We start from the raw sequence: 13,428 nt of genomic DNA, 5'->3' as shown, positions 1-13,428 counted from the left end.
TTGACTTATTTCACTAAGCATGATACGCTCTAGTTCCATCCACGTCGTCGCAAATGGCAAGATTTCATTTCTTTTGATGGCTGCATAGTATTCCATTGTGTATATATACCACATCTTCTTTATCCATTCATCTCTTGATGGACATCTAGGTTCTTTCCATAGTCTGGCTATTGTAGACATTGCTGCTATAAACATTCGGGTACACGTGCCCCTTCGGATCACTATGTTTGTATCTTTAGGGTAAATACCCAGTAGTGCAATTGCTGGGTCATAGGGTAGTTCTATTTTCAACATTTTGAGGAACCTCCATGCTGCTTTCCAGAGTGGTTGGACCAGCTTGCATTCCCACCAACAGTGGAGGAGGGTTCCCCTTTCTCCACATCCTCTCCAGCATCTGTCATTTCCTGACTTGTTAATTTTAGCCATTCTGACTGGTGTGAGGTGATATCTCATTGTGGTTTTGATTTGTATTTCCCTGACGCCGAGTGACGTGGAGCACTTTTTCATGTGTCTGTTGGCCATCTGGATGTCTTCTTTGCAGAAATGTCTGTTCATGTCCTCTGCCCATTTCTTGATTGGATAGAATTTTTTTTTTAATTTAAGAAGTTAAGACCCATCTCCAATTGTTTGAAACATTTCTTGCTGAGTATCAAATCTTAGTAATTTTGTAACTAAATATTTTCCCTCTTAAAAGATATTTAATGATGATTTATACATCCCACAATGGAAACCCAAGTCTTTAGAGTTTAGTGATTCATCTTTTGTAGTTTTCATTGGGGATTTTAGTATTTCTACTATATGTATACATAGTTCTTTCCAATAGAATTCGTAACAGAAATACCAGCCATGCACAACTTCAATTATAGAAGTAATCCCCAGATGTTCCCCAAAGGAAATGGTTTATACCTATTTCTGTTGGACATCCAGACAGCAGATAACAGCAGAAACCAATACAGTAATTCAGGATTAGCTATTGACCAACAGTACCTCTTTCAGAAAAATACTAAATAACTTGAAGCACTTTTATGAAGAGTCTGAGTGATTTGTTGTAAACAAGTCTCATGGTTTGATGATGTAGTGATGAGAAATTTCAATTCCTTTATATTTCAGGGTGGTAACAGTTGAATACAAATACTTTGAAAAATGATAGACAATTGTGAGTCAAAGCTCTTACTTCCTCTGGGGCCCTGGGGACAGCAGAGATGGTGTCAGGGATGGAATTTGCTTTCCCCTGCTGTTATTCAGCACCAACGGTCTCCCCCTCCTCTACCTTGCTCTTGGGAAATGAGCCACATACACAACTGTTGATGGGAGCTCCCTGGCCTGAGTCTTGTGAACCACTGAATCCTGTTGCTCTGCCTCTGGCTGGCCAGGGTCTCCCCAGAGTGCCCAGCCACTTCGGGGGATCATTTCTGCTGTTCTGTGAACACTGAGCTCTTCTTGACTGGGCCAGTGTCACCATAGGAACAGAAAAGCAGTAGGCGCTGGTTGAGGTTTGGAATCCTGTCTCCTCAGTGTGTGTCCTTTAACGGCAGCATGTGAAGACTGGGCTTCCCATTGTACTGGCTTTGGTGCTGCAGGGATGCTCTGTAGGATCAGTGTGTTGGGAAGGATGGTTCACACCGTCATCAGCTGAGTCCACATCTATGAAATGCCTTCTGTGAACACAGCTTCTCCTCTCAGAACAATGGAAAGAGAAGCTTTTTATAATCGTTAAGTAGAGATATATCTTCACAGAAGGTGTTATGCATTTGGTAGTGTTCTTTAAGACCCCACAAATGTGATGTCCACAAGCTGATTGTACCCGTAGGGGAGCAGCATTCACTGTGATGATGGGTTCTCCACCTGCTGATTTTCAGCATACTTTACAGTGAGATGAAGGAAATCAGAAGTGAAGGTCAAATATACTTATCAGGTGTCTAGACAGCACTGTGTCTGGTTTTCTCTGAAACGCACATCCTGGAACTTAGATGTATAAAGTCATAGTCTTACACTGTTGGTGGGAATGCAAGCTGGTGCAGCCACTCTGGAAAACAATGGGAGGTTCCTCAAAAAGTTTAAATTAGAGCTAACCTATGACCCAGAAATTGCACTACTGGGCATTTACCCAAAGATACAGATGTAGTGAAAAGAAGGGGCACCTGCACCCCAATGTTCATAGCAGCAATGTCCACAATAACCAAACCATGGAAGGAGCTAAGATGTGCTTTACCAGATGAATGGATAAAGAAGATGTGGTCCATATATACAATGGAATATTACTCAGCCATCAGAAACGATGCATACCCAACTTTTGCGTCAACATGGATGGAACTGGAGGGGATTATGCTGAGTGAAAACAGTCAAGCAGAGAAAGACAATTACCATATGGTTTCAATCATATGTGGAATTTAAGGAATAATGCAGAGGATCATAGGAGAAGGGAGAGAAAACTGGGAAGGAATCAGAGAGGGAGAAGAACCATGAGAGGCTATGGAGTCTGGGAAACAATCTGAGGGTTTTAGAGGGCAGGGAGTAGGGGATGGGTGTGCCTGGTGATGGGTATTAAGGAGGGCACATATTGCATGGAGCATTGGGTGTTATATACAAACTATGAATCATGGAGCACTGCATCAAAAACTAATGATGTACTGTATGGTGACTAACATAACTTAATAAGATAAAAAAAGATTGATCATGATTAGCTAAATGCTAAATAAATAAAATAAAATAAAGTCATACCATTTTACATCATACTCAGAACTTCTCTCTGGGACCATTCACAGACCCAGAACTTATGCAGAGACAGTAACATTTGATGAGGGCAGGAGTTTATGTTCAAAGGTGTTACTTGCCTTGTTCTTCGGCAGTGGGGAATGGCTAGGTGACAGGCAATATACATGTAATGGACCATTCTCTCCATTGCCTGAAAGTCATCTGAGCAAAAATGAGAGTCAGGATTGTCTGATCCTGATTTGTAAAAATATCTCATGGCTGCTGTTGCTGCTGGTGCTTCTTCTGCTATTTCTGTGGGAGGTGTGCTTAGAGGCAAAATGTTCTAGGAGCTTTATTTTTCAGATTGAAAGATCAGTTCTCATCAGTTCACATGAAAGTGAACTCAGATATGGAAATTAGTTTATGAAAATGACAAAGCAATCCTGGAATATCTGGATATTTTTCCTTTTTCTAAAATTTTGGTTTATTTTGTTGAAAAAAATGTAAAATGATACAGGTTATGAGACATCAAACCATTATGGAGAAGATGCTCCTCCTATCACTCTGGAATAACCATCACTAAACTCCAAATCTAAACTGTGCAGACTTCAGAAATACCTTGAGTAAATGGAATGTATTCTATATGGTCTATTTCTGTAAAAATATAAAATAATAGCTATTCAGCCTTAGTGGAAGCAGTAAGTTGAGATAAAGCTGAAGTCATTGTTATTCTTGACACAAATGTCTCTTTATCCCAATGGATTTAATCCCATAAAAGCTCTTCTAAAATTAAAAAAGAAAAAGAAAAAAAATTGAAACAATATGGGAAACCTTGGAAAAAATTAGAATAGTGTTCTTATATTCTCTCCTCCACCATGAAAAGTGGACCATCTGTGCACACGCACCCCCATCTGAGTTGTAGACTATGTGCGTGCATGCACACATGTGTGAGAAGTAGACCATGTGTGTGCATGTGCACATGGGTGTGTGATAAGTGGACTATGTGTATGCATGTATCCCCCCATGTATGAGACGTAGACTGTGCACCTGCACACACATGTGTGAGATACGGACTGTGTGTGCACCTATCCCCTGTGCATGAGATCTATCCCTCCATGAGACCATGTATGTGCACTTATCACCCCATGTGTGAGAAGTGGACCATGTGCATATGCATGTATACATGCAAGACATAGACTGTGTGTGAATCGACATGCATGTGAAACACATGGATCATGTGTGCATATGCACACATGTATGAGACTTAGACTATGCGAATGTGCAGTCATGTGCGAGAGACATGGACCAAGTGTGTAAAAACCAACGTGTGAGAAGTGGGCCCCGTGTGTGCATGTATAACACATGTATGGGAAGTGAGCCCTGTGCATGCACATGTGCCTGCATGTGATAAGTGGACCATGTGTGCATGAGCATGTACATGTGTCTCACAGCTGAGGTTTGCAGTGTCTGCACCATGAAACCAGCACCCGCAGGGCTTCACCCTTCAGCATGAGTCCCATGCTGGCCATCACCCCTTTTACTGTGGCCTCGCCATCTTGCCTGATGTGTTTTCATCTCTCAGTCAGTTGATTTTATTATCAAGTGGTTCTTTTTCACATGGGACACGGGGCTTTGTGATTTTCTCCCCAGATGAGAAAGCCTGTGTTTTGCTATTCTTTTCAAAGGAAAACTTGGCAGACATTATGCTCCTGGGACTCACACTTTCTCCTCTTTAGAGCTCATCCCACGCTTTCCTTTCCATGGCTTGATGCCGTGATATGGTGGGATTCCCTGGCCACGGAGGTCCACAGGTGTCATGTTTCCTGCATTGTGCATGTGTGAATGGGGCCACTGACAGCCTGGTTTCTGCTTTGAGGGTCACTTGGCTGCTATGGCATCCCTGGAGCCCACTTACCTAGAGCACTGCTGGAATTAAACGTGGCTCTCTAGCTGATCACGTCTGCATGTGGGATACCATTTAAGCATGTTTACTTAGGTCTCAGTTACATAGTCAGGGTGTTTTTAGGCATCAGTGTCTGTTTGATACAAACATCACTGTTTGGTACAGGTGTATGGAGCAAACGGAGGGCTCTTCCCACCATGGTTCTTAGTCCTTGCTTCTTGTCTGAGACACCTCGTCTGTTCTCTCCATGCTTATTCCATCTCCTTTTCTGTTTTCAAGCAAGGATGTCTGTAGTGTCCCCTCCAAGCCATGACAATTCCCTGGGTCATGGATGATTTCCATCCTATTTGTTATTGTTTCTCCTGCTCTTCTGATCTCATTTCCTCCTTTTGATGTCAATGTGCTTCTCCTGATTCTTCTGTGTCAAGAATGTGGCTTTAGCATGTATCTCTTCTGATGCTTGTTGGTCCCGACCAACTCCTGGGTGCTGGGATGCTGCTCCTCCAAGTCCCAACTTTGTTATTTACATCTCTGATTGTTTTCTGAGAAAGCAGTTGATTTTGCTCTTTGCTTCTCATTTTATGATGATCAGAAGAGGGATAATGCTAGATGCATCTTCTTTCCACCATCTGTGTCCATAAGCCTCATACTTGACACTGTACCAACCAGAAGCCTGCTGAGCAATTTTTGAAAAAAAAACATAATTTCATGTTATTTCCATGGGTTTCTTTTTTCATAATTTTTAGCCCAATCTTTGACAACAAAATATTTAAATAATATTTATAGTTTTTCAAATATCTCCTCTGTAAAAACGCTTTCATGACACATCATTATTTGTCAGAATTATTTTGTTTATGAGGTGCTCTGATATAATATAAATGTATCTCGAAATCTCTAAGTTCTAGAAAAAAAGAAAAAAAAAAGGGAAAAGTGCTGAACTTGTCTTAAGGGTAAAACAAGCATTATCTTAGAATGGTTTTAAGCATTGCTGTACTGTTTCAGTTTTCAGAACAATGTAGAAGCTCTGCGAGTTACTAGCAGTCATGAGCTTGGCAGGAAGGAAGCAAGCCATCTCTTTCTGTATTCCTCTAGAGTATACACAAATGTACAGCTCCCCCAGAATTTCTGCAAGTGTCTCAAGACCGTGAAGCAAGGAAGAAATCTGTGACTGAAAACCTCACAGAAGCATATCTGAAAGCTAGGTGGTGACTGCTGATGCCCTCGGGATCAAACAGCAGGCTTGGCCAGGAAAGCAGTCAGTGTAAGAATGTGTTTGAACTTGAAGCAGGACAGGAAGAACCGGGTAAATAGACTCTTCTCTAAAAGGTGCTCATTTCGCTGGATGATCAACAATGTCTGTACCCTTAATTCTGGGGACTGTGCTGAGACCACATGGAGATTTTCTTGGCTTCCGTGCACCTGTCTCAGCTCCTGCCATCACCCCACTTTACAGATGAGACATATCAAGTGCCGAGCAAACTTCACAAGGCAAGAGGACAGGGTCTGTTCCTTGGCAGTCAGATCCAGAGCTCTTTATTGCCACATTTAAAAAGAGTGCTACACAAATATGATTTTTTAAACTGGCTTCCAAAGGGCATTCTCAGTACTTCCTTATGGTCTCATGACCTCATGCTGTACTTAAGGGCACTGAGGTTTCAGTGAGATAGTTACAGTGAGCATGTTTAACTAAACCCATGCTGGGAAAACTGTCTGCAAGAAATGAATGGTTTGAATTAAAAAGAGCCGAGCTTTAAAAGAAGACTGGATTTTAGTAGGGCACAATATTGAACAGCTCCTTAGGAACAGTACTGGAAGGTAGGCAAGGTTAGTAACAGGGGAGCATGTCTGCTTTCCCTTTCTGGACACAGGGGTGTGGTCAGCAGTGTCAGTTATGGGAGGGTCAAGTGCCTTATGCAGGAGGGGTTTGTATGCCTCAGGGAGGGGGGACCTGTATGCCCTGTGAGGGGTCTGGGTGCCCCACAGTAGGGGGCTCATAGTTTCCAGGGTTTAGGGACTTGTGCCTAAGGAAGGGGTTCTCGGCACCCCACAATAGGGGAAAATGTGTGTCCCATGGAAGAGGACCATGTGTCCCGGAGTGGGTGTGTATCCCGTGGGGGGTTTGTGATGTGGGGTTTAAAGCTTGAGTCCAGTTGCACCTGGTAATGTCCTCTGATTCCCAAGTCTATCACCTTTTTAAAAGGAACTTGAAAAGAGGACAATCCAAAGTAAAATGAGGGGTCATGTGTGGTACAGGGAGATGCCGAGAGGTTGAGAGGAAGGAACAGCCTCAAGGAGCTCATGACATGTGATGGGGTGGATTTGCTGTGGATCCTGCAAGGGACCCACTGCACACACACACACACACACACACACACACACACACACACATCTGCGTCACCAGGGCTGTTATCTCAAGCTGACCTGCTGGTAGGTGGTGTGTGTTCTGTGCTCCTATGTACACTTTTATAGTATCCTGCAGTCCAGCTTGGGCTCGACATGGTCTAATACTCTATAGGCAGGTGCTGGCCAGGAATGCAGCCATGTGGGTGGGCAGACCCAGGCCTGAGCTGGTCTTCATCCTATGTGGTGGGGGTGTCCGTCTACTCCCTGGAAGTCCTGCCTCCCTCCAAAGGGGGCTTTCCCAGGTCAGGCTGGGGTGGGAGGGTCTCGGGGTCTTGCTCACTCCACACGTGATCACAGCCATGTGGGCACATGGTAACTGTGCATGTTTGGGAGCCGCATGGCTGACATATGCCCTCATTGTCAGCTCCTCCTACTGCGTCCCCGCTGTGACCGTCCCTTTAGGTGGGCATTGTGGTGGCTGGTTTGGGTAGGTGTCTGGAGAAAAGTGCAGAATCTTCATTGCCCACACTATCAAGGAGGGCCTAGGCTTGGGTCCTGTTACAGATGTCACAGTGGGCAGGCTGCTAGCAGGAAACTCTTGACACGTCTGCAGCTGGCTGAAGAAAATGTGGGCTCGGTTGGCCAGTTCTCATCCCTGGTGTATGGCAAGGTTTTTGTCTGCTGGAATTTTGTTGTGATGGGATGGCCCAGATGCTCACTCGTGAGGCCTGCAGTCTGTCCTTACCCAGGCCATTGGTGCCGGCCCCTTGGTTCCCCCAGGGAAAGCATGGCCTCAGTTCACCAGCATGGTGGCTGGGCTCCAAGTGGGATCCACTGAGTGAATGAGGACACAGCACTGTGTCAGGGATGATAAGCAGACATGGAAGCTTTTCTCAGTTGTATTTTTGTCATTTTTTATGGAAATTATCTTTTTACTTACTGTCCCTCCAGATTTTTTATACATACATACCAGGAATATATTTTAAATCTCTTAAACCAACGTTTTATCCCCATGGTGGTGCCTGGCATGAGGTCAGTGCCCCTTGCACATGAGAAGGGAACTGACATTTAAGTTGTTTTTAATTTTTTGGCTTCTATAATATTAAAATCATCATTCCTAAGTTTCCTGGGCTAATGAAAATTTCCTTAGCATTTTCCCTAAAGGTGTAAATACGGGCTGAAAGTATCTGCATGTTTTTATCTCTTGCTGGATACTTCCAAACTGCATTCCCCTTTGGGATGGACAAATTCATGTCAACACCAGCAAATGTGAGTGAGCCCTTCTTAGCAGCTTCCCCCGTGTTTGCCCATTTTAATTTGTCTCCTGTCTTCCTAAACTGGGTAAGCTAAAAGCAGGACCCCATTATTACTTTGAGTTGTGTTTTGAGATTGTTGTTGTTTGCAACACACAGTAGGTGTGTTGAATTTCTGGGCACCTGTGCAATTCTGGTATGGACTTTGCATGTGATGTATATTCTAGGGCTAGCTGAGGTCGAACTGGAAGACATTTAAGTGATATTCTGGAATCTGGATGCATATATTCAGCCTTTTTTTGCCTCATGACACCTGTGAGTTTGAGGCAGCACATGTGAAAGAATTGGAGTCTATCCACAGCCATTGTGCTGACCCTCTGAGTCTGTCAGGGAGTAGAACTAATTATCCACCCAGTTTGACAATTAAGTGGATTTATGACCATGTTTCAGTAAATGTAGAGGTTTTCTTTGGTGCCACGGAGATTGTATACCAGCACACTGAATCCTATTCAGCATTGTTCTCTACCCTACTTTGTAAGATCCACTTGGCACCATATGAATTGTCAGTGTCAAAATTCTGCCCTGTTTTATATCCTCCAAATGTGTGAAAACACAAGTAAAACATAGTGACCAAAATCCCCCAGCACTCTGGTGTAACACCATAGGAAGTGGCTCTGCACCTTGACTGTGGGGCTATTTATGGAAATACACGCATGAAAAGAGTGCGGTACCACCGTACACACAGTGTGCCTGTGCCGGTCTCCTGGGTGTGGGGAATAAGGTGTCTACACCAGGGAGGCATAAACAGGGCCGTTCTGTACTTCCTCTCCATCAGTCTTCCTCTTCATTCTCTCTTCAAGGGCATCCGTAAGTATTTCAAAATAAGTTGAAAAACACCTTATTGGCAGATCTGTGAAGAGTTCAGAGCACATTGGATGAGAATTGCTGATGTCGTGTGCTGGGAGGAAAGCCATCTGCTGATTCCCTACCTAGGTGTTTGCTTGCGCTCACCAGGAGAGAGTTGTTGACCTTGATCTTGCTGACATGAAGCTTCTTCCTGTGACTCCCGCTGAGAAAGTTGTATCTTCAGAGAAGGCAAGGAAAATCAGCCTCCTCCATCATAAGGATGCCCGCATTGTCACCTGAGCAGGGCAAGCATCCTAACATTTACCTGGTGCCTCTGCCCCAGGAATTCTAGACCCCACAGTTTCGATGATCTGTCTGGTTGTGTTCTCAACCCTCATGGAGTTTAGGCCCATATGGTGTTTCCTGGGATAGTACTCCAGAAGTTCTGTGACCAGAAGGATAAGAACCGGGTTCTAGAGGAGGTCACAGGGCAGCAGGTCAACAGTGCCGAGCAGGCATCAGGGCTACTCGAGAGAGCAGTCAGTGTTCCACACCATGTGTGTGGCCCAGGACCAGGTGATGCCCAGTGTGCACGGCTTTCACTTCCTGTGTCCTGTGCTGGGCAGTTTCAAGAGGGGCCTTCCGGGGAGGATGCCGGTGGCTGCCTTGAGTACCTCCTCCTGCTCAACGCTTTGTGCCACAAGGTAGCATGTGAAGAGAAAGAACTGGCATTTTCATGCTGCTTTTAATTTTTTAACATATTTTTTTTAGGTGAGGCAGTTGACACAGGATGATATGTGTGTTTCCAATGTGCAACACAGGGATTCCACAGGTTTGTACTATGTTGTCTTTTAATACTGATAGCTCTCGATGAGTCTTACTAGACATCTTGGTGGTGGATAGAGTAGGGAGACTTCTTTTCATGCCAGCAGGGACAATGTCTGTGTGGTTCCCCTTGTGTTGTGTGGTCAGTGTGGCTAGCTCAGGTCATGAGGGTTCCCTTTAAAGATGAAGGTGCTTGTGGGTGTCTTTCTCATGGGTGTTTTGGGGTGGGGGAAAACCTGTGGGCAGGCTGGCTCACTGGCTCCAGGATCATGTCTGGGTGTCAACAGTAGGAATGCCCAACAGCCTTATGAAGAACCCCATATGTGATGGCCATTGATTTGGGCATGGGGTGAAATGTATTTTGTGTCTTAACCGAAGTTGTTTGTGATTTTAGGAACAAAGTTTTTGTTTTATTTTGAGCTCTGAAATAAGAGAATTGTGTCTCTCGGTTGTTTTTTGTTTGTTTGTTTGTTTGTTTGTTTGTTTTAGCAAAGGCATATTAAAAGAGAAAATGTGCTATACTGGTGGGGTGCACATTTTCTGGTGCTTGGTTTTTGAAGAAGACTTGTCTCTCTGGTAATCAGGTGCCCTTTGTATGGGAGATGATGTGTTCCCTGCATTCTGATGGGTTCAGGAAGCCATGAGCACATACTTTCACATAATTAGTTGAAAATAATATATATATTCTCCAGGCTAAAATGAGCTTTTAAGTATTATCTATTTTTCATCCAATTTGGTTAGGGAAAACAGATTCTGATCTATCTCACCATCAGACTTCTCCTTACTTCTGAAATTGGGAAGTATTTTTAAAATTGAGGGTCAAGATGTAAATTCCAGTTACCACTTTAAACTATTGCAAAAATTGAAAAATGGTCATTTGCAAAATGGATTTCCATTAGTTTCTACAAGAAAGATGAATTATTTTAGCCTTTTTTTGCACATTTATATTTCAATTTGTATGTATCGATGTGTACAAAGCCTTGAGATACTGAGGACTGATACTAATTGTATTGTGTGTGTCACAGCCCATGTGACAAATTGACCAGGAACGCGAGGGTAAGAGGATGGTGAAAAGAAATCAAAGAGACAAAGAGATGGGGGCAGGAGGAGCACCAGGGATGATTTCCACCAAATGCCGCTTTATTAATAAAAACAAGAGAGTATATAGAAGTCTTACAGTGAAAGGGTGACTTATCTAAGTGTTGCTGAAGGATTAAAGGTTCACACACCAGCTTCATAATATTTTTCACTACAGACATACCAGCGCCAGGTGGTGGATGGTAAACATCATCCACTAGAAACACACTTGAAAGATTATCTCCTAGCTTCTAACAGGACAGCAAGAACCACTAGAAGATAGAAGAGTGCATCTGGGTTGTTTTGAAGGTCAAATATCTAGAGGGCATGTGAGAAGTCACGTGGTGAGCAAGCAGTGCATGGCACGGGCTCTTTCTCAAGTGCAACTCAACTCCCTTATCCTCTGCCTTGAATCAGGCAGTGAGACATTGGAGGAGGCACAAGTCCGAGCCTGGTTTGGCTCTCGTCTCAAGCCTTACTGCGGCTTCACACATCTCCCCTTTCTTTTTTAAATATATCAAGCATATGAAGTTGGGCTTGGGTATGCAGTTGTTGCCGTCCTGTTCGATATGCAGAAATAGACCAATCAATGAGGAGGGCAGTGAGAATCACAAAAAATGATTACAAAAATCCAGAAAGAATGTTTCATGATATTACCCGGATTAAAACCTCGAAGGCCGCTTAGTATTTGATTTACTACATTAGCAGGGTTTTCTAATGTCAATTGAGCATATCCTATGTTAGTGATATCTCTTTGTAGTTCAGCAAGGTCCAAGCTAATGTTATTATGAAACCATACCCCTTGTAAATGGTGTTTAGCTGCATCCCATGAATAATTAAAAGCCTTAAGGGGGGGGTAACGCAAATGTGTTGAAATCCCCCATGACATGTCAACAACATTTGTGTCCTCAAGGTGAATAATTGTCCCCCTAGATATTCTATGGCTTCTTCCAGGCTCTCCAGTCTACTCAGGATCTTTTCATCAATGTGCTCCTGGGCAGACAGGGCAAGAGAAATATTTTTTGCTAAAGAGTTTACGTGTGTAGCAGTGTGAACAGATTGTGAAAGAGCAACGGCAGAAACAGTGGCAGTAGCAATCACAGAAATAAGTACAGCTATTCCTGCTAACAATAATCCTAAAAAATGTTTAACTCTATTAATTTGATGTTGTAGTTCTACAGCTAATTGATAGCCATAATTAGCATACCAGGGATCCTCTACCTCTACTGGTAACAGAACATATGGGGGTTGCATAACCAAGAATATCATAACAGAGGAGTCTCCAAAAGCTGGGGAAGACAAGGGTAAGCAATTTGTCAAAATACAATTGTTACATTCAATTTGATATATTGGGAAACGTCCTCTAGTTCTCTCATACATATGTGGACGGACAGTGCCAGGTCCTACAACTAAGAGGAAAGGGCACAGAACACAAGTCTTTATAGAAATGTCCACTTGGGTAGCCTGTTCTAAGTTATGGTCACCCATACGGACAGAGACCAGACCCAAGGCAGTCCCTAGTTTCCATAATTCAGAATGAACCATTTCTTTTGTAGTAAACAGTCTTCCCGGTATTGTCACATTGTGAGATTGCAAGTGGGGAGAGCGCAGTCCTCCAGGATGCAGGATGCACTTCTTAGAATGATACGAAGGCTTCTTTGACCAGTCGGTAATGACAAATCCCGGGCCTCCAGGGGCGAAATAAGCTGCGGCACTTCTTGCATGCACTCACTCCATATAGGACCTGGAAGAGAGAAATTAAGACTTTTAGGACAGAAAGAATGGGCAGGGAGAAATATTCCTAGTCCAGAAAGTGTAGGTGACTCTTCACCAGTGATTTCAAATGGTCTCCATTCCTCAAGTCTCTTTTTTTTTTTTTAAAGATTTATTTATTTGACAGATAGAGATTACAAGTAGGCAGAGAGGCAGGCAGAGAGAGAGAGAGGAGGAAGCAGGTTCTGCGCTAAGCAGAGAGCCTGATGCGGGGCTCGATCCCAGGACCCTGGGATCATGACCTGAGCTGAAGGCAGAGGCTTTAACCCGCTGAGCCACCCAGGCGCCCCTTCCTCAAGTCTCTTAACGACCGTCCCGGTATGAGGCATCCTTCTGAGGTAAGATACTACATGGGGAAACTGTTTGACCACCATGCAGCAATTCATCAAGATTTGTTTCTGAGACGGGGCTTGGAAACAAATGGGGACTTGGGCTGATGTCCCAGTCCAATTCATATAATGCTCAGCATGATCTATTCCTTCTGAGTTAATGTCTCCAAATTGATCAGTTATGTTAGTGTGGACTCGAGGAGTTGGATCGTCCCAAGTAACGGGATGCACCATGGGTGGATCGGGTAAGTAAGCCCAATAATGCATGTACTCCTTGTGGAGAAATTAGGGCAAGTAAAGTGGATAGGAGAGAAAGCAGAACATGATTAGATGGAGTCTGTGCAGGAATTTTAAGAGCCTGCTGGATGAGATTCCTCATCTGCTG

This window comes from Meles meles, unplaced genomic scaffold (genome assembly GCF_922984935.1).
Source record: "Meles meles unplaced genomic scaffold, mMelMel3.1 paternal haplotype, whole genome shotgun sequence".
NCBI lineage: Eukaryota > Metazoa > Chordata > Mammalia > Carnivora > Mustelidae > Meles > Meles meles.
This window is presented reverse-complemented; position numbering follows the sequence as displayed.